The 26153-nt window shown below is 45.7% G+C and overlaps 1 long non-coding RNA gene across 1 annotated transcript; it reads left to right on the top strand.

The window, feature by feature from the left end:
- Positions 1 to 70: 70 nt before the first annotated feature.
- LOC139047305 (uncharacterized) lies at positions 71 to 14041 on the top strand. The gene is made up of 3 exons (XR_011507082.1): positions 71 to 599; positions 731 to 1026; positions 13676 to 14041. It is a non-coding gene; the product is annotated as an uncharacterized lncRNA (long non-coding RNA).
- Positions 14042 to 26153: the final 12112 nt, after the last annotated feature.

The raw sequence follows: 26153 nt of genomic DNA, 5'->3' as shown, positions 1-26153 counted from the left end.
TAGCCATTCACTGATAAGCTTTCTCCGCAGCGTAATGCTCAGTGCAGGTGTGATGGGGGTTGTGTGTGCGGTCGGTATGTGACCGATATCCTGAACGCAGTGTCATTCAGCGATGTGCACAGCTGTGGCTGATTGTAGAATGTGGGCTGTGACAGGAGTGATGGGGACCATGCTCCTGCCTCGGCCAAGGTTGCAGCGATTTCAGAGCTGCAGGGAGCGCCCAGGCAGAACCTAATCTCGGCCCTATGCTGCAGCTCCAGCTTCTTGAGACGGGCACGTGGTAGTGCCACGAGTGGGAGGACGTACCGCAGGCGTGAGGTGGCTACTGCATGGTACAGCTGCAGAGCCCACCTAGTGGTGCAGCTCTGTCCTCGGGCAACAAGCTGGGAGACTGCCTTGTGGACCCGGAGGACCTGGACATGCAGGGTCTTGACAGCAGGCAGCCAGGTCAGCCGGTGATGAACGTGTAGCCCCGGGTACGTTACTGCCGGGCTTCAAGGTCGCCTTCCAGTTGCAGCTGTGCAGCGGGCGGTTGCTCTTGGGTGGAGCAGCATGGCCTCCGTCTTCCTTGCCGAGATGGCAAGGCCAATGCAGCTCAGGTAAGCAGCGGCGGTGTCGAGGGCTCTTTGCAGAGCCGAGCGTGCACTGCTGTGGCTGTGTGGTGGATTTCGCACACATAGGGCGATGTGGTCCGCGTTGATGGAGGTATTCACGTGGTTGTGGGGGTCAGTCTGCAGGACAGCAGGCAGTCGGGCCAGGTTGAACAGGAAAGGGCTCACCACTGATCCTTGTGGGACGCCCTCTACCAAATAGGTCCAGGGCCTGCTGAACGACTGGATAGGGCAGGCCGTCAAAGGCCCCCTTCGTGCCGATAAGCACCAGGAGCACAGCGTCACCGCAGGCCTTGGCCTCTTCCAGCGTGGAGACCACGTCCACGATGGAGTCCGCACTGCATCAGCTCCGCCGGAAGCCTATCTGCTCATCGGCCAGAAAGCAATGGCCTCCATCAGCTTGCAAGCAGCAGAGGTGAGTGAGACTGGCCGATAGGAGCTCACGTTTTTCAGCCGGCCTTCAGGATGGGGGCCACGTAGGCTGTGCGCCATGACTCCGGCTCCTGCCCTGACTGCCAGATGTTTAAGCAGTCAAGCAGGTGCAGCTGCTCGCTGGCGGCCAGGTTGCGAAGCATTTGGGTTCCTGGTGCACTGGGCTCCTGGTGCACTGCGATGCTTGGAGCTCGTGCAGCGTCAGCGGGTCCTGGTAGATAGCCATAACCTGGCTCGATGGCCACCCTGGGTGGTGAGAGAGAAGGGAAGACGGAAAGGCAGGGAGGTTAACCAGGCTGAGTCCAGTTTGCTACCCTACACGTGGGGAGGGGAATGGGGAGTGAAAGAGGAAGAGAGAGAACTTAAGTGTAGGATGTCTATACCCAATGGGCATTCGAACTCCTCTGGACGTCTACTGGACTACCACTTCTGGATATCTTGGTCATCCATAGGACGTCCGCAGATCGCCTAAGGGCGTACGGCGGACATCCACAGGACTAGCAGGCGCATACTAATTGGCAGTCCGAGGGGTGTCCCGTGGATGTCTAGAACGGATATACGGATGTTCCTCGGACGCAAGAATTTGTTTAGGTTTTCATTGCTAAACGTCCGTCAGACATCCGTACGACGAACTGTGGACCATTAAGGGATGTCTGCAGGATGTTCATTTTTATTTAAATGGGCTGAATAGCACAGTTAGCGTAAACATTGGCTTTGTGTAGAATCTGTGCTGCAAAGATGATGCAGTATACTGACATGCACCACTGAAAATACAACTTGCACCCATGGAAGAAAGATTCCAAAGCAAGCTAAGTTTACATAAAATGGACAATCACTTTCACAAAAATTTTTATTCATTTCCATTACAAAAACTCGATTTAATACATGGAGAGCCGGTATAGTGATGCAAGTGTTACAAGTACTCAAACACAGAACTGGTCACGAGACCATTGATATACTGCAAACCTGTAACATTCAGAGAAATAATATGTGACAGTCCTGCATAATAATAAAAGCCAACAACTTATTAGCACAAACTAAGACAAAGTCTGCAGGTGACAGCTTTTACAGCAGTACATTAAAATTTCCAGCCCCCAAGTGCTATAAGAGTGTTTACTAAGCACCACTATCGGTAGTATATTTTTAGAAACATCAAGGTGGGCAGGGCCAGGTGTAGCACTCAGGGTACTTCAAAAGCATGGTACACTTCTTTCACTATAGTACGATTATTCTTCACCTTAACATCAGGGAGCATGAGAAAAAAGCTCAGAATGCCACATGGTATACGAGATATGAACAGAGCGCAGGTATTCACTGTTTCATTAGCGTGGATGAGTCTTGAGGTGAGGCTCGTATCCCCGAAAAAAAAGCTGGCGATCAGTACGCTATCGCGTTTCACTACATTCAGTAATGAGTATACAAGGAACATAAAGGTACTAGCAATCCTCACACCTAAAATATCACACAGCTGAGACATAAATTATCTGGACTGTGCCTTTTTTTTCATATTCTAGCAATACCTTGGAAACGGCAAATGATCCCTCCTTGGTTTACACATGCATATGAACAAAACTATGCAAACAGTAGCTGAAATGCGACAAACTTGCAATGCACTACAAATAAAATACAGTTTCTTCTCGAAAAAGTAAGTCACAGTAAAACAAAATGCAAATGAGAACTGAAACAGTGATTCTCGCTATGCACTAGATAAAAACTCTGGGCTGACAGCAAGAAAACAAATACAACGCTACGCATAAAAGTAAAACGACTAGAAGAGAGCAGACTTTTTGCTGCCAGCAAAGACCAGCATAAATGATAAATACTTCACAGTAAAATAACTATCAAGGAAATTATTGTTTGTAACAAATAAACATAAAACTGGAAGTGACACAGAATGGTTAAATGTGAAATATGTGTAGCATTGACTTGCTACATGCTAGTAGCCCTGCCACCTCTTCCTGAGGAAAAGAAGTAAATAGCAATGAACGGAACGGTTGATACATACTGAAACTGGAGTCCTCATGCAGTACTGCTCAATATAGTGCAGCCTTTCCGACTCACGGCCACATCGTAACACAAAAGAGGTATAATAAAATGTAAACAAACTGTTTCGTAGCCTCACCTTGCAACACACTAGAACTTAGCCATCACTTGAATTGTGAAAGATAGTAGTAAGCTTACACTTTAGCATGGTTCCTACAATACCACGTAACATGACAATGGACAACAGGAAGTACACACAAGTGGTACTGTGCATTTATGCATGTTGTGCTGTATGCAAAAGTGTGAACATTTACCAGCTAGTTCAGCTTTCTTTAGTGGTAACACAAACTGCAACGGAAGTAGCCGCATAAGACTGACAAAAATACTGCAATGGAATCGATTACAAAATAATAGAAATATAGTGAGAGAACTACAAGAAAGGAGTCATGTCAGCAGCAAATCTATTAAGATCGATACACACAAAAAAGGCCGTTCAGAAGCATGCAGCCATGACTTGCGAGAAAGAAAGACTGCAGTGGACTGGCAGCCCTTCACTCAATGAAGTACTCAGTGAAGACAAAATGCCCACTGATGCCTTGATGCCTTCTATTTCACACCCTTTTGTCACTCAGAATCTGAAAAGTGACATAAATATCAGCAATCAGTCATTCAAAGGAGAAGAAAACTGTGAAAACAATGAATTTAAGCACAAAATTGTGCACAAATAATGTTACAATATCAAATGATCAACTGCAGTCTATGAAGGCACTACTCCAGCCAATACACCAGAAAAGGAATTTTAAAGTCACAAGTATTCTAGCCCGCAGCAGTGGTTCAGTGGTATTGGCGCTCGGCTGCTGACCCAGAAAATGCGGGTTCGATTCCTGCTGTGCCATTCGCATTTCAATGGAGGCAAAAGGCTCATCTATTGTAATGTCAGTGCATGTTAAAGAACCCCAAGTGGCTGTAATTCATTCGGACCTCTCCGTTACATTGTCCCTCGTAGCGTGAGTCACTATGAGTTTGATTTTATTTAACCACATATGGTACATAAGAAATGTGCATTTGTGGTTGGGTATGACAAGAAAAAGCTATTTTTATTAATAATATCATTTAAGAAACTAACAATGACACCAAAGACAACATGGGTGAAATTACTTGTACTGACTAACTGAAATTAAAAAAATTATAAATTAATGGAATCGAAAGTGGATGAAAAAACAACTAAAATGACATCCAAAACATCCAAAATGAAATTTAAACTGCGTGCCACAGTGAGATTTAGAAGGTCGAGCGTCGTGGGCACGCCTCACTGCGCCGTAACTTCGCAGTGCAAAGGATTGAAGAAGAAACGGGTGCACAGCGGAGGTCGTGTTTGATTTCCAATAACTCCGCTTCTGCTGAACCCATTGAAGTACTTTTTGCGGCAAAGTATTTCTGGAATAGCCATTTTCACTTCAAATACATTTCTCCCCTTCGATAAAAAGTGGTTCACGGCAACGCTACTACAGGGCCCCTTCAAGTTTTAAAAAGCTCCAAGGCAACTAATAGGTATCTCCCAAAAAAATAATTGCGATAAACAAATTGCAAGGACTTCATTGCATAAGGGAAACAATCATACTTACCAAAGTACAGCTTGGCATTGTTAGCATGCGTAAAGGCAACTGCTAAAAGTGTTATACAATTTGTTGGCATATGCTGAAGTTCGGTATAGCCCAAGGCTCGTGGGGGAACAATGGAACAAAGTTTCTATTATACAGCAACACAAATAATGCCTCAATTCCGAAAAAGAGATTTTTCCAAACAGCACAAGTTAGATTGAATGCAGCTCTGGGACGACCACAAACTGCTTCTTCCATGGGAGCCTGATCATTTTTCGAGCATTATGCAGAGGCCACACTTTCAGTTCCGAAAGATCTGAAACAATGTATATGCCCAGTCTCGAAGACTGAAAAGGCACTGTGTAAAGGTCTTCCTTTCGACGAAACTCTTGACTAATGATACAGAGCTCCTTAGTTGACTTTAAGCAGGCAATGTTTCGTATAATAATAATGTGCTCATCCAGCATACAGCAGTTGTCTTGCCTGTCCAAGCTCAGGGTGAAACTTGAGCATTTCACACTTTGAAAGCACGGCACACAGCACTTGGAAGGAAGTGGACCATTTTAATGACGGCAACCGGGTGTTACAACACTGGCTTCCTCACGAAGCTCTCCGACACTGCTTGACCGTGCTTCAGATAGCCGCTTTCCAAGTTGCTGCAAGGGTTTTCTATGCTTGCGAAGCTGCTTTTTCAGGTGTCGCATGTTGTTTTCAAAAGGGAATGCACTGAAGCAATCCAGTGCCCCATGATACTTTACATCGTCAGGCAGGTGTAACAGGCAGTGAACATTGAAAGACACATGGTCTTTTCCATAGAAATTAGCAAATGTATTTACAAAATGCTTGAGAAGATCTTTTGCATAGTCAGCATAACGAGCACATAACTGCTTGCTGGCTAGAATTGAAAGTGCGGCATGAAGAACCAAAAAATTTTCATAGAGGTAATCTGGAAGAATGAGTATGAGCAATACTGGCCCTGTGTAGAACAAAAGAAGCCGGAATTCAACCGCCTTCCAACGATCTAGCTCATCAAGTCCCCGTGGCTTCCGGGAAAATTCACGTGGGATATGTCGACGCAAAGTACTGCTTAGTTAATTGAACTTGAGATGAGAAAGTGGACCGAACCGAACATTCAAAGGTCCTGATACCCATATGGAAAGGAGCTTTCTCACAACACCGAGAAGGACAACATGCATATAGTCAAGAGGAACATCACGTACTGTATCAAAGGGCAACTCGGGGAGAATAGAGGTTCCTCTGTGATGTTCGGGATCATGCTGTTCCCTGAAGCTTTCATCAGTGCGCAGAGGGCTATCTGAATCAAGAAACACAACCTTGCCTGCCACATAAGAGCCTTCAACAGTGCACTTTGGGCACCCGTTGTAGCCACTATGACCTTTCGACATCATTATGTAGGACCGTGCAGGGGCATCACACACTAGTGCCTTCAGTCTCAGTTCAATCTTTTGGTTATCGACAACAAGCCCATGTGTCAACAGATGCTGCATTTCGTCAACGAAAGGTCTGAGGAAGTCATTTGAAGACAGTGGCTTTGAAGGCCCTGCATAAGAACCAATTACAAATGGTGAGGTAACAGCGCCGCAGTTGCAGACCTGGCACTGAATTGGTCACTGTTGCATTTTGGAACTCTTTGCAAGCGGTAATCCATCCACATTCAATGTGAGTTTAAGAATGCGTGGGGGCTGTTTCACGGCTCTCAGAGAGTACCGCAATCCTGCAGCAAGACCATAATGACAATATTCACCTGGCTTCAGAGCAGTTACCGGGTATTTACCTTGCGTACAAGGTGTTCTCAAGAGGGTACCCGCGTCACCGGGAAGGTCCAATTTAGAAAGGTCTTGGGACTTCAGAAGCTTCAGTAGGTCAGTAATGGCCTTGCTTTTAATGTTGTTTTCAATTGCCCATAGACGCAGGGAATCTCGAAAACGTATTTGTGGAATTACCACATCAGAACCCGATGAAGCTATAGGACTGGACTGACGAAGTGGAATGCCATCCGCACCAAATCTCAATCGCCTGGAGTAATCGCGGTCACGGAACGTGGCGTCTTCTGAAAGTGTGTCATATTCTGACGACTCGGGTTCCTGAACAATTTCGTTCACGTTAACACGAGGTACGGTTTCCAACCGTTTGCACAAGGACTGCGAAACAACAGATGGACTGGTCGAAGAACACTCCTGCCCGGTGCATGCAGAATGGAGAAGTTGAAGGGATTTTTTCGTCTCCCGTGCCGCTTTCTCTTCAGCAAATCTCTTGCGAGCTTTCTGCATACTTTACGTGCACTACACCGTATTAACAGTGAGTAGCAGCTGCCAGCGACATATGCGACCGCAAGCAATCGCGTACAGCAGCACCTCCTTGCACATATGCGACTAAAAGAAAGGCGCTCACGCGAACTACTGTGCATATGTGGCCTGTAGACCATACCGACAACACATGGTATAGTATAAAGTCCAGGCACGCTTCATCTTACCTTTACTGCGGGGCCAACCCGGCCAGGAGCTCAGGAGAAACAAACAACAGTCTTGACCACCTTGCACAGCCGTAGTGACAACTGAAAATGGCGCCTCTGCACTCACAATAAGCGCGCGAAACGCTCGCCTTCGCGCCTTTTTCGCAGGCCAAGTTTCATCCTAGAGGCCAGCGCTCGCATGGTGCTCGCTTCTCTGCCGGCGGAATGATTTCACCTCCCACAGGTGTACGTTTTCGCCGCTCCCCGTCAAGGTCGCGCCCGCGCTTGGCTCGCGCTGCGCGCGAAACGTCTCTTGTTTCCGACGGCGCCTCTTCGGATGACTGGAAATTATTGTGTTGTTAACTGTCACAACATCAATGTAAACACGAAAGGGTTAATGCCACCATTGAAATTCTGCCGATGCACACTTCCAAAAATATTACCGGAAAGAACCCGCACTATAAAAAGAAATAGCCTCCCGCAAAAAAAAAATGCGGGGTATGCTAAGCTTCAGAAAAGATTGCGCTGGTAGCATAATGGGTATGCTTGCGGCGCGTTTTCTGCATCTTTAGAGATGATCGAAATATTTATGAAGTTTCCAAATGTGTGGCTGCTGTTAATTATTATTTGAAAAGCGTCGTGAATGGACGTCAACTATACAATGGCGCAGTTGATCTCTGGTCACATCGATGTCTGGCGAGCGTGATGGCTCACAAAGGATATGCGTGATAACGCGTGAGCACTGTAAGCACAGAAATCATTCTGTGGCTCTGCAAGTAATAATAATGAGGCGGTCACATGTGCATGCACGTACCTTTTACGATCACGCTGTGCTTTATAATTAGAACCAGTCCACTAACCTGCCTCCGTGGGTACGTGTACGCTCTCCACCAGAAGAAGAAAATCCCATGGGCGAGTAGAATTAGATCGAATGTGGTTTATTTTATGCTGCATGTTTGAAGACTCGTTGATATTTCGCCGACAAACGTTGATGCCTCTATTGAACAAAGTTAGCTGTGGCTATAGCTTGAATGAACTCGAGGTCAGTTCTACGTTGGTATTTGCAAGCGCAGAAATGCTCAGCAAGGGAGCAGTTCATCACTCAAATCCGAACAAAGTCATGCTCAGGAGATTGGCGAAATGTCCAGCACGAATGACCTAAGGATGTCCGCAGGAGGATAAGAAGTGGATGTTAAAATTAGTCCGATAATGATATCCCCTGGATGTCCCCAGGACGACTGCTGTAGGACTTGGACGTCGGGATATTATCCGGACGTCCGAGGGAGTTTCAATGCCCATTGGGTAGTCGGGCACTCAAGTCTGTTGCCCTCAGGTAGCGAAAAAGCGCTCGGACTGCTTTCTGGGCCAATGAACTGTGAGGCCAGGCTCCCAAGACTGGATGACAGGCCATTTACAGAAGCGAAGACCCTGTGTGGTGGTTGTGCAGGCAGCTAGGCAGGCTGACGGAAGGCTGCCCTACCTTCAGGATGGAGGATGGCTGCAGTGCGTGGTACAGCCAGCGCAAACTGGTTGGCGAGGAGCTCCGCAAGGGCCTCTTCGCTGATGCTCAGCGTGATGGCCACGGCGAGGACAGGTTGTAGGCTTCCTCTCCTGCTGGTGAGGGATTTGAGCAGTCTCCAAGCCAGGGGTCCCCTGGACCTGCCCTCGATGGCAGAGCAGAGGCTCCTCCTGCGCCGGGCTTGGCGCCTGCAGCGGGCATCTGCACGTCTGTACTCGGTCCAATGCTCTGCCTTGCCCGTCCGGATTTCTCCACGCTCCATACGGCGCCTGGAGGCACGAATGTTGAGCAGGTGGAGGTCCGGAGCGGGGGTATCTGGTTGGGTAGAGCACTGAACGGTGGCAGCCTGAGCACAATCCACGATGGCGCTCAGGAAGTCACGGCCATCGTCCAACTTGCTGCAGTGCTTCCGGAACAGGGACCAGTCTGTGACGTAAGTTCTTGACCTAGGCCTTCTCCGAGACCTGGGGCTGATCACAATAGGGAAGTGGTCAGACCCCCATTTGTCCGAAGTTGTGGCCCAGGAGTAGGAGCACTGCTCAGTGTTGAGGGAGAGGTCAATGGCCGTGCGAGCTCTACGGTAGACGTAGGTGGGCTCCCTGGTGTTCCAAGGTCAGCAGGCCAGCTCAGCTGATGGCATCTGTGAGGCCTTTGCCTCAGCGGGTGCAGCTGCGGCTTCCCCAATCCGTGTGGTGTGCGTTGAAGTCACTGCACAGGACTGCATGCCCACCAAGGCGAACAGCCAGCTGGATGAGGCTGGAGGGATCCCACGGCATTCCTGGACGGATGCAGATGCTCGCCACAGCCGTGTCCTGGCTGCCAAGGCGTACCACAACGGCGCATGACTCCAAGGGGCCACCGGCGATGTCAGCAACAGGTAGAACAGCACGCGCCAGGGTGCTGCGGACATAGATTGCTGTGCGTGGCTTTCCTGGCTTATGGACTCCATCTAGGCAGGGTGCCGCAGTGCAACTGCGTGTGGCACAGGTGGTGGCACCCGAGTAGTCGGGAAGCCGTAGGTTCTCGGCCACGGCATATGTCTCCAGCAGTGCGAGTACCGTATAGTGCAGAATATAGGTTGAGGTTTTTTCCCAAAAATATTAGTAAAAGTTCACCCCTTGACTTGCATACCGGCCCTTGGCACAGCATGAATAGTCGTCTGGCAGCATGTAGGAGCGCAGACCTTTCGGCATCCACATTGTTATCGCCCCCTTGGTGACCGACGCGGCCCAACTCGCGGGCGCTGCGCGGTTCTTTATTCTGACGAAGTTCTTTATTCTATGGCGCAGTGCACCCGGAGCTCAAAGACAGGGTGGCGGATTTTGTCCGCGAGCATCGTGCCAGATCTTTGCCAGTCACAGCAGAACTCATCTGCATCAACGCTATTGAGATCGCCCGAGAATCCGGACTGCCCAAGGAACAATTCAAGGGCTCCATTTATTGGGTTCGTCACTTCATGCAACGCAAGGGATTCACACTTCGACAGCGCAAATCAATCTGGCAGAAGCAGCCAGAGGCATACGAGGACAAGTTGGTCGAATTCCAGCGCTATGTTATCGGTCTCCGGCAGCAGCATGGCTACATGTTGGTACAGATCGGCAACGCTGATGAAATGCCGGTGTGGTTCAACATGCCGTCGCTCACCACAGTGTGCGAACGCGGCACAAAAGAAGTCGAGCTTCTTTCTACGGGGAACGAGCATTCACGGTGATGCTCGCGTGTACTGCAGATGGCAGAAAGCTGCCCCTATACATAATATTCAAGAGGAAGACGCTGCCGAAAGAGGCTTTCCCACGGGATGTCGTTCGCGTGAATGAAAAGGGCTATATGGACGAGGCCCTCATGCTCAATTGGATTAAGACCGTCTGGAATCGGCAACCAGGGGCACTCTTGTGGTGTCCGAGCATGCTCGTCTTGGATGCCTTTCGCGGGCACTTGACCGCAGGATTGAAGCTGGCACTCCGCGACGGGAGGACGGAACTCGCCGTCATTCCGGGAGGCATGACGTCAACACTTCAGCCACTGGACGTCGTGCTCAACAAGCCTGTTAAAGACCGTGTCCGTGAACAATATAATCAGTGGATGGCCGGCGACAACCTGATGACCCCAACCGGCCAGTTGCGCAGGCCGCCTCTCGTCACTGTGGCCACATGGGTGTCGCAGGTTGTGCTCGCTGCCCGACGATATGGTGGTGTGGGCATTCAAGAAGTGTTGCATAAGCAAGAAGTGTTGCAAAATTTTTTGCATAAGCCAGGAACGCACACAGGAGTCCAAAGAACTTTGTCACCAGGAGAAAAAGTTACAGCACAGTGGGTCGAGTCGTAACGAAACTTGCGAGCGTCCTGGGAGACGTCGGTGTTAAGCGGGGCGAGGCGTCTGCACTCTGCGAGGCGAGACACAAACTGTTCCAAGAAAGGAACTGATGGGGCTACAGGAGTCGAAAGGAATGATACATCAAGAATGAAACTTGGTGAACAGCCATAGATGAAGAAAAAATGTTAAAATCCAGTAGTACGTTGCGTAGCCATGTTATAGGCGAATGTCATGAACGACAGGATTGCATCCCCGTTCGTGTGGCCAGGGTAGATGTACAGTCGCATGCAATATGACTTGCAACACTCTTGTTCGTTGTTGAAGGGGCTCCACGGCTGCGCAGCAGCTCTGACATTCGAAATAGCAGTTTAATAGACACCACTAATTGAAGCTGTGTTTCGGTCTGGAACTTACCATGTGTCTGCACAGCCGTACAGCCTTGGAACCCCTTCGACCACGGGCACCAGTGTTGCAATTCATATTGCACCTGACTGTACATCGCAATCATCAAGCTGTTGGTCTGCAGATGGTAACTGGAAGTCGTCTTGCGAATTGTGTTAGAGGCGCACAGAACTTCGGTAAGGATAGAAGAGAGGAAGACTGCTGCGGTCACTGAGGAGAACGCGCGGAGCGCTGCGGTGTAAGATAATGTTGTGTAGAAAGAAATCGGCGACTTCAGCAGCAGTCCAGGATGGTAGAGATGCTGTCTCCGCATAGCGTGTTGGATGGTCTATGGCCGTTGCAATCCAACGATTTCCATGTGAGGTCATGGGAAGAGGACCGTACAAGTCTATTCCAACTACTTCAAAAGGCGAAGCGGGACAAGGCAGAGGTTGTAAAGAGCCAGAAGGAGCTGTTGGGTTTGCTTTGACAATGAACGCAGGGTGCAACATACTTCGCAATGGCTGAAGATGGGCCAGGCCAGGAGCAGCAACTTCATATTCTGTTGCAAGTCTTGTGGTAGCCTAGAGGACCAGTCGTCGCATGATCGTGAAAGGCTTCAAGCACCTCACATTGCAGAGAACATGGTATGACCGGGAACCATTTGTTGCCATCGATGTGATAAATGTTGCGATGTAAAACCCCATTGTGCAGCTTGAATTGATTAAGTTGTCGACGAAGTAAGGCGTTTGGAGGTGACGAAGAATCTTCCATGCGTTGGAGAATAGTTCAGCAGTATGGGTCGATGCGTTAGTGGGACACAAGGACAGATGGGCTGTTGTGTCTTAGCCATTCGAGGGCTACAATGGGTAAAGCCGATGAAGAGGACTCAGGACGTACACAATCGCGGAGAGGTTATGGTGAATCGTCATGATTCGGCAGAGGGTAGCAAGAGAGAGCATTGGTGTCTTGATGCTTCTTTGCAGCCCTGTAGGTGACATTGAAATCGTACTCCTGTAGGTGAAGCACACAGCAACCCAGGTGACCTGATAAATTCTTTAGCGATGAAAGCCAGCACAGTGTGTTATGGTCGGTAACAACTGTGAAAGGGCGGCCATGAAGACATGGGTGAAATTTTTGCACGGCCCAACAGCAAAGCACTCCTGCTTGGTTATGGTGTAGTAATTTTCTGCACTGGTTAGTGCACGACTAGCCTAAGCAATTACTCGTTTGTGGAATGTGTTGTCGCATTGTAGTAGAATGGCACCGAGACTGACTGCTAGCGTCGGTGTGAAAGATGGTGGGCGCGGTTGGATCAAAGTGGCGCAGTACTGGGTCTGACGTCAGGGCATGTTGCAAAAGCAGGAAAGCATGTTCACATTCGTCGGACGAAACAAAGGGTGCATTACTGGGGAGGAGTTGATGGAGCGGGGACGTAAGTGTAGCGAAGTTGCATATGAAGTGCCGGAAGAAGCAAGTCCAAGAAAACTGTGCATGTCTTTTTGACGCAGTGGACACAAAATTCGAGGATGGCAGTAAGCTTCTCGGGGTCCGGACGAATACCTTCTTTGCAGACTATGTGCCCCAGAACTTTGATGGCCTTGCTGGCCAAACTGCATTTGTGTGTGTGTGTGTGTGTGTGTGTGTGTGTGTGTGTGTGTGTGTGTGTGTGTGTGTGTGTGTGTGTGTGTGCGCGTGCGTGCGTGCGTGCGCGCGCGTTGAGCTGCAAACCAGCATTTGCAAGACAGGCAAGGACTTCATCAAGATGTTGCAAATGTTGTGAGAACATGGTTGAAAACACAATGTCGTCGAGATAGCACAGACAGGTCTTCCATTTCAAGCCGCACAAGACTTATCGATCATGCATTCGAATGTGGCAGGCACATTGCAGAGTCCAAAAGGCATCGCACTGAACTCGTAGAGCCCATCAGGGGTAGCAAATGTCGTTTTTGCTTTGTCGGATTTGGACATCGGTATTTGCCAGTAGCCTGGTCTAAAGTCAAGGCTAGAAAAATACTCAGCACCGTGGAGTGAATCTAGTGCATCATCCATCCGTGACACGGGGTGAACATCTTTGCGCACGATTTTGTTCAGCGCACGGTAACAGACGCAAGAACACACTGAGCTGTCTTCGTGACAATTGCAACGACATGAGTGTCAACAGCTCAAGTGACAGTTGATCCACGAGGCAACAGTTGGGGTTCGATTTGGTTTATTGCAGTAAGCAATGCAGACCCCTCAGAGAAGCGAATAAGGCCAGGGGTAATCAGAATTGCTCGAGATAGGGTATGGTCATAGGGTAGAATGAATACGCCGCCATCCACAATGTTGCAGGAGTTGACACCTATAATCTTTTCTCTAGGTGGCCAAAGAACGTAATCGGAAGAGGTGACGAGACGAATGCATTCTTCGTGGTTAGGAAGAGAATTGCCAGTGGCATCATCCAGTTGTGTGAGGTGCTGACGACAAGAGATAGAAGCAAACGCCAAAGATAAGAAGTCCCATCCCAAGATGAGTTCATGGGTCACTCACGAAATACCGCAAAAACAATGTGGTGAAGAATTTAGTCTATGGACACACGAACAGGACACGGTGCGATTGGACGAATAATAACCTTGGCCGCTGCACAAAGAGAAAGGCCGGAGTAAGGCAATTCTTGTGTTTTATAGAGTCCCAAACAGTCACATGGCAATAATCGCCAAGCGTCTTGTAACATGGAGCCACCTCAGAATTGTGCCAAACAAAGATGATGGATGCAGCCAGTCTTGCCAGATAACTACATTTTGACTATTCTGTATTGTTTGCATTTTTTGTGTAAAAGGAATTGTTGCAGAGAGTTTTATCTTCAGTGGCCTTCATTTGACGTCATCTGCTACAACTAGCACATAAGTTAACTCCATAGCACCACTAGGATGGAGACATTGTGTCGTGGGGTGCTTCCTTAAAAGTGGACAAGAAGATTCTAAAGGAAAAGTGTGAGATGGTCACAGTAATAACCAAGGCATTTGGCATGGGAATGACCCAGCTATGAAAGTATTATCAGATGTGGACAAGCATATAATACTAAGTGGCGCCTTGCACGAGTCCCAAGTGTCAAATGTAATGAGTATTGTGCATTGAAAGGGCCAAAAATGTTTTGTACATGCAAGGGAACACTATGGGCATTTGATAACAGTTGCTTAGATGTACTACATTAACAGGAACCAAACGAACTCCCTTAGACATAAGCATGCAGCAAATTCAAGGACTAGATGAAGCTTCAAAGAAGTAACTGCATTTCATGTAGGATAAGTGTGAATGACCTTTGTGCACGAGATCAGTGACAAAAACACTAAATGAATGCAGTACAGTGTCTGTATCATATCTTGTGCAGACCGAACTAGCCTGGAGTTTCAGCGTTCCTTGTCAGTTCATTTAAATAGGCACTACATTGTTCAAAGTGCAATATTGTTATACAAAACATAATATGCAAGATGTAGCATGCTAACCCTCGTGGCTCAACAACTACTGAACCGAAACCTCAATGAGCAGTGAAGCTTCCTTGTAATTTTCATCGTAACCATACTTTCGCTCTTGAAAGTGAACCTCTTTAGTGAATTTGCTTGTGTATTAATTTTTCTTTAGGCAAGTATTTTTTATACATGTTAATGTCTCAATCCTGCTTTTTCTTTCCGGGGCTAAAACAAAATGCCTCTTATTTCACTTTGATCTTTTGACCTAGGAAGCCATCATCTGGTGCTTGTACAGCAAGCACATGCTTCGGGCAAGGAGGGAGCCAGCACCATATCTACATCAGCAAGAACCTCGGTGCTCAAAATAAACATTTTCTGTGCAAATACCTGTCTTTTTATACTTCCAGCATGAATTAATAAGTTTCTTTTGCCTTCACATGCAGGAAGGTTTATAGGAATAAATAGTGACTGTTGAATGCCCAGGAAAAGCCTTGAAGCCATTCTACTTGTACAGTGATAAAGTACATGTGTACTTGAACTTGATAGTACAGAAACGAAAGGCAAAGTAACAGGCAAAATGCTCGGGGCAGCAGTCGTATAAATGGTAGATGAACACAGCTAATTGTGCTGTCCAGTTTCATTCAGTTTGACCAAATGTTGCAAGAATTGCCTTCAATATGAATCATTCAGTTTAGCCAGCTAAAGTCGAACTCGTACAAACTTCGGAATGTCTGCTGGGAATTGTAGCATAAATGGTATGTGTGCATCCTTCAGCAGCACCACAAGCCCAGTAAGGTTTTTGCGTTACTGTCCCCCCTCCCTTGGGGTTATTGCAGTGTCTACTTCAAGTGCTTGAGGGTATAATGGAAAATGACTCCATTCTCCAATGAGAAGGCTATATAAATATGCAGGACAAGAGCTTGTAGGCCTGGTTATAAGCATGAATTAGATATTTATAGATCAAAGGCAATATGAATACAATATGCTAAATTGCATCCATATGTGGGAACTGCCCACATCAAAGGAAAGAAAGTGCAATACTTGCAACCTACCAACATAAACATCAGTCTAGGGAAGGATTCTGTAAGAATCCACTAAGTGGACTGTTTCAGCACACACTGATTAGGTAGAGCTATAAGCTGGTAGAGCAAGTGGCAATCATCACCATGGGCTCTCGTGCTCTATTCATTCAGCGTGTACTGGAATGGACAGTCCACTTAGTCAACACTTACAGACTAGCCCCCTAGGGCTGTGGAAGCACGCAGTATATTAAGCTTAAGTCTGGAGTGCTACCTTCTGCTTATGTGGCAAGTCCTGTTTACCTGTTCCTTTCAACTGAGAGCTGAGCACTGCCTAGGTTAAGTCAGAAAAAGCAACCAGCGTCCATAGAATTCAAACTATTACTATTTGCCCTATATAAGGGGACAGTGAAGCCTAAAATGACACTTGACCTGGGCCATATTTTTCGCGATATGCCCGAGAATATTGGGATTTCCCATCAATTTTACCCTTCCTCCATCACATAGTGAACAACCTGAAAACTTAACACTGTTGCGCAGAGCGATAAAGGGTCAGGATTTGAGCGAGAAAACAACACATGACACCTGAGCGCAAACTATGAACTGGTTTATTTTTCTGCAAGTGAAGCGTACATAAAGCCTACACGCATGCACAGGAGTCCTCTTCCCGGTCTACCTACACCCTCTATTGTCAGTGATTATGCTAATCTCTTTATTGCTGAGTGATTTAGACGGCGGGCTGACACATGAGCCCTGTGGGTCCACCTTGAGGTTGTATGCTTCCACGACTTGTCTTTTCCTTTGGTTCCTACTTTTCAGCAGAATCATTGCCTTGTGATAATCACCAGTTGATAGTTTGTGCTCAGGTGTCTATTGTTTTCTCGCTCAAGTCCTGTCCCTTCGTCACTCCGCACAACAGTGTTAAGTATGTTGAACCAACTAGCACACTGCACAATTTTCCTGATCGTGAAAACAATTGTAAACTAAAGTCCGTGAGAAACAAAGTGTTCTGTCATGACATACAGATTTATGCATGATCACTTTGCTATATAAAAATACAATTTTAGCCAATGTTAACGAAGAGCTTCACTTCTGGAGTTCACTTAAATAATGTCTGTGATGCATTGTGACAGTACGAGGTCCTGGAGATCCTACTGTGGAGATATGTCAACATTGAGCCTATTCCTGTTTAATGTATGGATAGATGCCTTCACGAAGAGTTGGAGAAACTGCACAATACAATGTTTTATATCACATGTAATAATTATGCTGTGATAAAGTGTACACGCTGAGCTTAATGTTTTAGAAAAGCTCAAGAAAAGGCTCCAGAATAGGTATGATGGATAGGCAACCTTTTATTTGGCTCTCTTCATAGTGAAATCTAGACGCATCACCTCAGCCACACTTAGTAAAATCTGTGGGCTCATACTGCCCATGCCTTTACTGCACAAGTTGCCTTGGTGCTCCCAGTCTTGACAGGTAACACTTAAGCACACTCTCATGCACATGTTTGTTCCAAAGCTACAGCTGCTAACTAAAGTAACTCCCACATGCGATTCTGTAACTCTAGACCTAACTGCAAAAACGCATGCAGTACTACGAGTTTGGCATGGAGTCCACATGACATGTGCATAACTTCAAATTTCGTATAGGCAACAGATAACTGGTAACCTGTTAGAGTAACAAAATGGATGCCAAGGAAAATTCACCCAAAGCCTTAGGCAGGAAAATGAGGTGTTGTGATGAGATAAATAGCAATCACATTTGATCGACTGACTAAAAGCTGGCAGGGGTATTGCATTTGACATGATTGAAATGAGCTGCAGCATGGCATGGTAACTGTGGCAGCCTTTACAATGCCGCACTCTCTGAATTACACTTATGTGCATCCATATGCTGCAGCGACCAACTGTTTTTATTCAAGAAAGCCAGGTTTGTGGTTCAGCACACATCATACGCTGGCAAACTCACTGATGAGTCAACTCCCTGAGATCATCCCATGAGTCTGAGTGAGCCCAGCTGAGCAGTATTTTGGCGAGTTTGAGCCCGAGTGAGCTCGGCTGAGTAGTATATTCTTATGAGTTCAAGTGAGCAGCTAATTATAATTTTGGCGAGTCTAAATAGTGAGTTCCGATTATTTTGCCAACATATATATGGTCCGTGTACTTTCGAAATTCAGCTACGACACTTGCGCATAGGTTGGAAAATAAGCTTCTCGCCAAGTGACTACTGCATAAATGTTCATAGAGCTAGCGAAGAACGATACGCCTTAATGATGCAGCGTGCCGCGCGGGATCCATGTGTGCAGCGTGCCAGTGGATGGGTGCGTGTTTGGGAAATTAGGGGGTTTCGACCCATCCAGAGATAATTTACATAATACCTTTCTCCATAGTGTATTATTGCGATAGCAATTTTTGGACACCCTAAGCGAATTTTCGCCATCGCTCTGATGTTTGGTTTAAAGTCCAAGTGTGACAAAAATTATAGTGCTCCGTTGCATCCCACATGCTGGGGTTAATTGCGAATGAAAGGGTGCGATTGTGAGCCGAGAAGGATGGCAGCTTTATGCGCGCTGTCCACGTCCCGTGATCAAGTGCGCGCTAGGGTCAGAGAGCGCGCGACGTCTCTTGCCTGGCCGTGCCCGTGCATATGGCTGTCCGCGCGCAGCAGAGTGCATATACACGGCCCGCGCGTGCCACATTTTTTAAAAGTAATTTGCGGCCGGTGTAAAGGCGGCAAGCCGACGTGGCTGCTGGTTTCACGAGTGTCAATTGGAAGTAGCGATATCTAAGTTTCGGGCGAAACTTAGAGAACAGTGACTTCCTTACAGGGGCCAAAATTTTGGGGCGCATGAGCGGCACGTATAGTAGAATGCAGTGTTCCATTGTAAAAAAAAAAATTGATGTAACAAAATAGAGTGCTGAGTGTTACGTCTTTGTTACATCAAGGTTCAACAAAAATTAAGCGCTGGAAATCAGCGCTGGACGCACATGCAACTCCTTACTCCACACTGAAAACATTTGAGAAAACATTTTTTTTAAATACTTTGTACATTTGTATAAATACCTGCGGATATTCCTCTGGTTTAGCCTAATTATGTGCTGCCTACTTAACTTACTGACGCAGCATACGTATCATTACGAAATTTATAATTTTTCGCTTTTCGAAAAAGCATCAAGTTATTGAATTTTGCGAACAGAAAAAAAATTGCAACTTCCAATATAGCGCGCTTCCTAGGCTATTAAATAGCTACAATGTTCAAGGAACGTACTGTTTCCATGAGTGGTTTACTCATGCAGTAAGATGTACTGCTCCTACACCTTGTAATAAAAAGCATATGCATCGACACATAGCAGCTGATATTCTTGCTTATTTTCTCATCACAGAGGTAGATGGGGCACATGAACCAATATGCCCACACAAATCAACGTGACCAACTACTGCGGAGACATGGCAACGAATTCTTTGTTTACCTTGTACACCACAAGTGCGAGGTTTGCGCATTAATTTGACTTCATGAAACCCTATTTATACTGCAGGCTTTACGGCAATGCTTGCATGCAGTGCGGTGAAGCGCTCGACGAAACTGCACATATTATATGATTTGTTTGATATTAACTCGAGATGCAAACGTTTGTGCAGGCAGGCAAGCAATGTTTCCATTCACGCAGCGCACCAAAATAGCGAGCATTGATCTGGTTTCATGACATCGTACTTTTTCCACTAGCTTTACGGCAGTGCTTGTGTATAATGCTGCGAAGCACGACGGAACTGCACGTTATTATACGGTGTGCTTGAAATCCACTCGAGATGCAAACGTTTGTGCAGGCAGGAAACGAATGATTTAATTCACGTAGCACAACACGAGAGCGCGCTCTATGCAGTCCTTTGATTGAATAAAACTCTATTTCTGCCACAGGCTTCACAGCAATGCTTGTGTAGAGGGCTGTGAAGCTCGACGCAGCTGTAACAACATCCCACAGTACACCCGATTTTTACCGAGTTTGTTTTAAAGGGCCCCTCACAGGCTACATAACAAATTTTGGTTATACACTGAAAGTTGTTACGTGCCCTCTAAGAAGTGTTCTACCGCAAGCATTTTTCAAATTGGTTCATTAACAGCAGATAGAGAATGATTGAAGTGCCGCGAACAGATGATTTCAGGAGGCAAGCGTCGCCGCCTATATAAACACTCTCTCGACTTTTCCCGTTTCGCCTGTGTAAGCGAATTTCCTTCAGTGCGTTCTCCCATACTGGAGCCGAGGGGTCCACGGCGGGTATACCTTGCCGTCTTCTTTTTTTTTTTTTTCACCGTCACCGGCACACTTCCGGTGACGGTGTCGCGCGAGCTGTTGCGATTGTCTCGTTTCCTGTAGCGGACGATAGTGCGCGCTCTACACGAGAACACGTGATTAGCGGTATAAGTCAGTGCCCCAGCACTGAGGCAAACGCGAGAGGATAAAAGAGCATTCATGATCGCAATGCTGGAACACATGTAGACAATGACGTATAGTTTCGTTCTCTGCGCGCGTGCAAACGTCGGGAAAAGGAGACGAAACGGAAATTCATCTCTCTTGCTACAGTGCGAAGTAAAACAATAGCACCCAGATATTTGGGTTGTATTTTTCATTATTTCTATAAACTTTAATTAGTTCACTGCAGCAACAGATTCAACAAATAACTGATGCTGCCTTGAATCTAAGTCACGTGTCACTCTGAGTGCCATCACAGCACAGCCTGTGCTCCTATGCAGCAGCAAAGATACGGGCATTCATCTGCTTGCTGCTGCGATAACATTATGACACTTTAACTCAGAGGTACGATTTTTGTTGTGTGAGATTATAGATAGCCAGTAGACTACTTGTCCGATGTTAAATGCTATGACCCACTGGCAATCCACGATGCACTCAACGAAAACGTTTTTATGCTGTGTGTGGCGTGACTCACCAGTGACCCACACACAAGAATTCTTGCTCTTGTGTTGCCATCTGAGGTTTGAAATTGCAACTAATATATATTTTTATTGCATTGGACATGGGGTGGCATGTTTGTTTCGGAGAGTGGAGTGGCGGCGCATTTCTCAGTTGGGTTTCTTGCAAACTTTCGCAGCAGTCTTTGAAATACGTGCCATTGGAATAAGTACCTGCATTTTTCTTGCTACTCCCAAAAATTTCAGCGTGTCTAATAGATAGATCCTCATGCCCCTTACGGATGAAAAAAAAAGCACAATGCAGAGGAAACAAATAAACTTAGTTTTGGGCCAGAAGAATGCACCAGCAACTTCGTGATCACCAGCGGATGAGTCAAGTGCTTCAGTGTCAGATGTTCAGCAGTGGACAGTGAAATCAGTGACAAAGATAGTGTTTACGAACCATCACAGACCTCAGCCAGCATGTCGAATGGAGAGTCAGACCTGAATGATGATTCTGAGGTGAATGATTCAGGATACAATGCTCTCATTTCTCTCAGCCCATCTCTAGAGAAATGGACACCGGCAACAACCACTTCGCCTAGTGTGACACCACACATACTCTAGGCCGCCCACTATCATTCAGTTGCCATCTAGCCGTTATGCCCCATCTTTATGTTCACTGTTTATTACGGATGACATTTTGCAAATGATGGTCAATGAAACAAACAGGTTCACACAAGTGTTGAAGTCAACTACTCCTAAATCTAAATCACGCTTGAAAAATTGGACGGAAACCAATGCCAAAGAAATTAAAGCATTTATTCGATTACTGATTTGTATTGGTCTCCTCCGTCTTCCTACTCCCAAATCTAAATCAAAGTTGAAAAATTGGATGGAAACCAATCTCCAACAAACGAAAGCATTTGTTGGAATACCAATTTGTATTAATCTCGTCCATCTTCCTATCCGAGTCACTACTGGGCAAAAAGTAACCTGTATGGTGTTGAACTCATTCATCAAAGTATGAGCCGTGACCGCCTTTTCCCTACTTTTGAGGTTCCGGCATTTTGCGGACAATTAACTGGTTGCAGAGTTGCAGGATCATGTCTTTAAGATCCATCCTCTGGTAGAGAAATTGAACCAAAATTTTTGCCACTGTGCTTGAGCCAGGAAAGGAGGTTGTGATAGATGAAACAATAGTGCCATGGCGTGGCAGGCTTTCGTTCTTACAGAGTCAGGCTGTTCAAGGCATGTACCAAAGACGGTTACAGGCTAAAGGTTGATGTATATGCCGGAAAGTGTGACTGAACAATTGGCATCGGACGTGCCGAAGATGTATGCTTGAAACTCCTGCAAAATTACAAGGAAGTTGTGTGCCCGCTGTCCGTAGACAACTTCTACATGAGCTTGCCGCTCACTTTTCGCCTTCTAAAGGAAGACACTTTCATTCGTGGCACAGTTCGCTCAGTGAGGAAAGGGCTGCCAAAAGATCTCACTGAAGTAAAGGTTGCAAATGGCAGTGTTACCGAACTTCAGTCCAAAAATGGAGTGAAGGCACTGAAGTGGATGGACAAGAGGCCTGTTCTGATACTCACATCTGTCGCCAAATATGAAGCAACTTTGGTGGACAGTGGAAAGAAAACAAGGGACGGTGCAACAATCATGAAACATCAGGCCGGTCTCGATTACAATGCAGCAAAAAAGGGCGTCGACTATAGTGACCAAATGACGTTATACCACAACTGCCTTAGAAAAGGACTCAAGTGGTACAGAAAGGTAGCTGTTGAGTTGCTTGTTGGATGTGTCATCATAAATGCGTGGAACATTCGTGGCATGCTTGAAGGAAACTCTACGCCAATTATAAAATTTCAAGATGAACTGGCTCATTCACTGTTCGGCCCTCGTCAAGACAACATCGAAGAAACTCGTGGGAGAAGAGTCCACATGCTAAGAAAAACTGGCACATCGGCACACGACATTCAGTGGCTCTGCACTGGCTGCTATGCGGCCAACAGTACCAGCAGTAGCCCAAACACTATGGTGAGAGTGAGAAAAGTGACCACTTTCTGTGAATAACGCCCCGGCAAGCCATTCATCTGTTTGTTGTGCTTTAATTCTAAGCACAAGTAACCTGAGAAGCAAGCTAGCTTCAACTGTAAAATGAGTAGGATGAAAACTTCAAGACATGGCTAATGTTCATACTAAATTTTAGCCTTTCTCTAACTAATAAATATTTCTAACACAGGAACTGACTTCTTGTCTTTTTTAATGGCAAGCACTTTGTAGTTCAACATAGGTTTCTAGCATCTTGAATCCATTGAGGGGCTACAGAATGTATTAAAGAAAGCTAAAAATGCATAATGTTGTGCTGAATGTGATCAAGACACATGTACAAGAAACTATAGTCATTAGTTCGATGAGGACAGTAATGTGCTTTAGCAGGTTAGAACTTTGTTACCAACTTGCCCACATTCACATCTTAACAGATTTAACAATGTTTCCACTATGTGGAGAACCTTGATGTACAGTGCTTTTATCATACTGAAGAAGGTTGGTGTTCCTATTATAACACGTGTACTTAGGAAGCTCAATCTCTCAGGATTTCATGTTGTTTTACTTGACATAAGCTTACGAGGCTTACAGATTACGTGCTCGTATCTCAACGTAAACACTTACTTCCTTTTCAATGATTTTCATTTCTGTAAAAGCACAGTAAATTTCGTCAGACGAGAAGTGCAAATGTGTTTTTTATTCTTTCATACTTGGTGCTTGCTATTATACAACTTACTTATATCAACTTGCTTGTTTAGAAAACTCATAAAAAACACTTCCCCCACCTTCTTCTCTCTTCTTTTACTTTCCATTGACTCTGACTTTCATTATGCTAATAAACTTCAGAACAGCTTGCTCTCAGGCTAGTTTGTACACACTGCTAAGAATGAAAAAAATGGAGAGAAAACGGGACAAGAAAGAAAGACCTACAGAATGCTGATTTGCGCGCGGCAATCTATATCAAGGACGAGGTGCTGGACCAGGGAAGCTAAGAAGCCGCCACAACAAACTATGGGAGCTAGGTGAATGGCTTCGATGTCCACACAGAAACATAAATATAGGAATGTTATAGAATGCTGTGTGATTCAACAACCCCGTGAATGTTGAAAAGTGGGACAGTGATTAGCTGAAAAGAGTTTCAGAGAGCTCCAGGGAGTGGGGAGGATGATACAGTAAGGGGGCCAGGGTGGTGACACGCATTAAGGGCATCAAGAATGAAGTGAAAAATTATGGAACATAGGGGAATTGTCTCATCACTGCTCGATCGCTCAACACCAGATAGCTGTGGCCAGTTGCCTTAGCTGAGATTCACCTACCCTGTCGTAGCATGTGCTGTGCTTGCTGCTTTGCAGTCTTTAGAATAGGCAGGTGTCAGGGAAGCATGCCCATAATGCCTGCAATTAAGTAATAGGCGACTTGCAATATAGTGCCCGCTCTCTTCCATACACAGCCATGGCTGAACCACTCACTAGCAAATCTGGTAAGAAAATAACGCTGACCTTCACTGTTACTTGGGCTGCAACAAGTCTGGGCTGCAAACAAGAAGACACAAGACAGAGAGCTGTCATGTTTTTAGCACAGTTCACTTTCCTAAGTAATGTACCAACAAGGTCATAATATACATTATATAAATACATCAATTTGTAAACAAAATGTTATTTTTAATAAAGTCATTTTTAAAAACAGCACAAGGATGATAGCATAATTTTAGGCGTAGTCTTAGCAATGAAAAACTTTTGTCAGAAGTTAAGCAAAGTTTTGGCAACGTAAAAATGTGCATCCTCATTGCTAAAGCATTCCTGTCCGGGAAGTGCTAGGAGTTTGTCTTGGTGTGATGTAAAACCCTCCACACATTTATATAGTGCTAGAGAGAGAGGTGATGGGGGAGTGGTAGTGACCAGTGGAGAATCCTTCCCTGAAATGAATTTGTGGCTATGTCACTGAATGTCTGCAATGCCTTGTAATAGCAATAGGTCTTGGATGGAAACACTATAGATGATACCAGTGAACCTATTGAGCCTATTCCTGTTTAGTGAGGTGATGTATGTTTTCCTAAAGAATTATAGAAACTGTACAATGGAATGTTTTGTACCACCTGTAATAACCATGCTGTAAGAAAACAGAAAGGCTGAGCTTAGATGTTGTAGGAAATCTCTTAAGAGGCTCAAGGATCGGTAAAGATGACTAACTTCTGTATTCTCCACTCAACCCTCCACCTGGATTCAAATGCACAGCAGCCCCACTCCTTGACACAGGCGGTTGCTTAGCTTTAATTAAACTTCATGTCAATTACTGTGAAACACAGCGTCGTCTTCAGTCAAGGGGTGGCACTGCGCTCATCTCAGTGGAATGAAGCTTCCAGTCATAGATGGTTTCAGAATACAGGGTAAGTGACCTCACATTTTACTCTCTTCGTCGTGAAATCTAGACACCAAAGCCTCGGTTTGAACAAGTAATGCTTTAAGCGCTCTCTCATGCATATGTTTGCTTTAAGGCAGAGTCAGCTTACTATTTCCTGCTTCTGCCACATGCAAATGACACAAAAATATCTCAATAAAATGATTGTGATTTAAGTGGTACACACTCTCTGCAATGTGATTAAATGTTTGTAATAAAAGAAGCACTACTCATGTGCTGGTCAGCATCTGCAGCATTATGTTCACCAAGATAGCTTTTTTGTCTCAATATATTCAATATTGTTGCAAATTTAAGAGGTTTTGCAGCTAACATGTAGCTGTCAACTTGTGTCTCGAGAACATACAGCTTTAGTTGAGAGGAGCGCTATATTGCATGAGACAAAGGAGCATTTTTAGACTGCTTGTTTTATTTATGTGTGAAAAACAATTGTGAAGGTTTTAATAGCAAAGTAATACAGTAGGTGTTGGCAACGCGAACAAGCCATGCAAAGTGTATGCATTAGAAATGAACTATCCAGATGAGGACCCCACACCCCACTGATATATGTCAATGCTATAATATCAAATGCTGTGACATTTAACACATATGGTGACTAAAAAAAAGGATAACTAAAGCAAGAGCAGCATTAATAAAACAACAATATCAACTGCAAAATTTATACAATTTTTCTCAAAACTTTTATCTTCGCATAAACTGTGGCCTCACACACTGTGGGCACTTTTGCTAACAACCTTCACATTTCACTAGTGCTAATTCTAGCTTCCCTTTAGCTTCTAGCTTGATTCTAGCTTCCAGCTCAACTGCAATGTTTTGAACGTCAGGGCATGTGCAAGTGAAAATTAGTTTGTGATGGCCATGTGGATCTGTTTCTCTGCCTGAATAATAGGGAGAGGAGGGCAATATAATTGCCTTGAGAACTATTAAGCAGAAGCAGCATGGTGGATGAGGAGCAGTGGCCGGAATAAAACATTTCAGGAGTTCAATGTA

This window comes from Dermacentor albipictus, chromosome 7 (genome assembly GCF_038994185.2).
Source record: "Dermacentor albipictus isolate Rhodes 1998 colony chromosome 7, USDA_Dalb.pri_finalv2, whole genome shotgun sequence".
NCBI classification, from domain to species: Eukaryota; Metazoa; Arthropoda; class Arachnida; order Ixodida; family Ixodidae; genus Dermacentor; species Dermacentor albipictus.
This window is presented reverse-complemented; position numbering and strand designations above follow the sequence as displayed.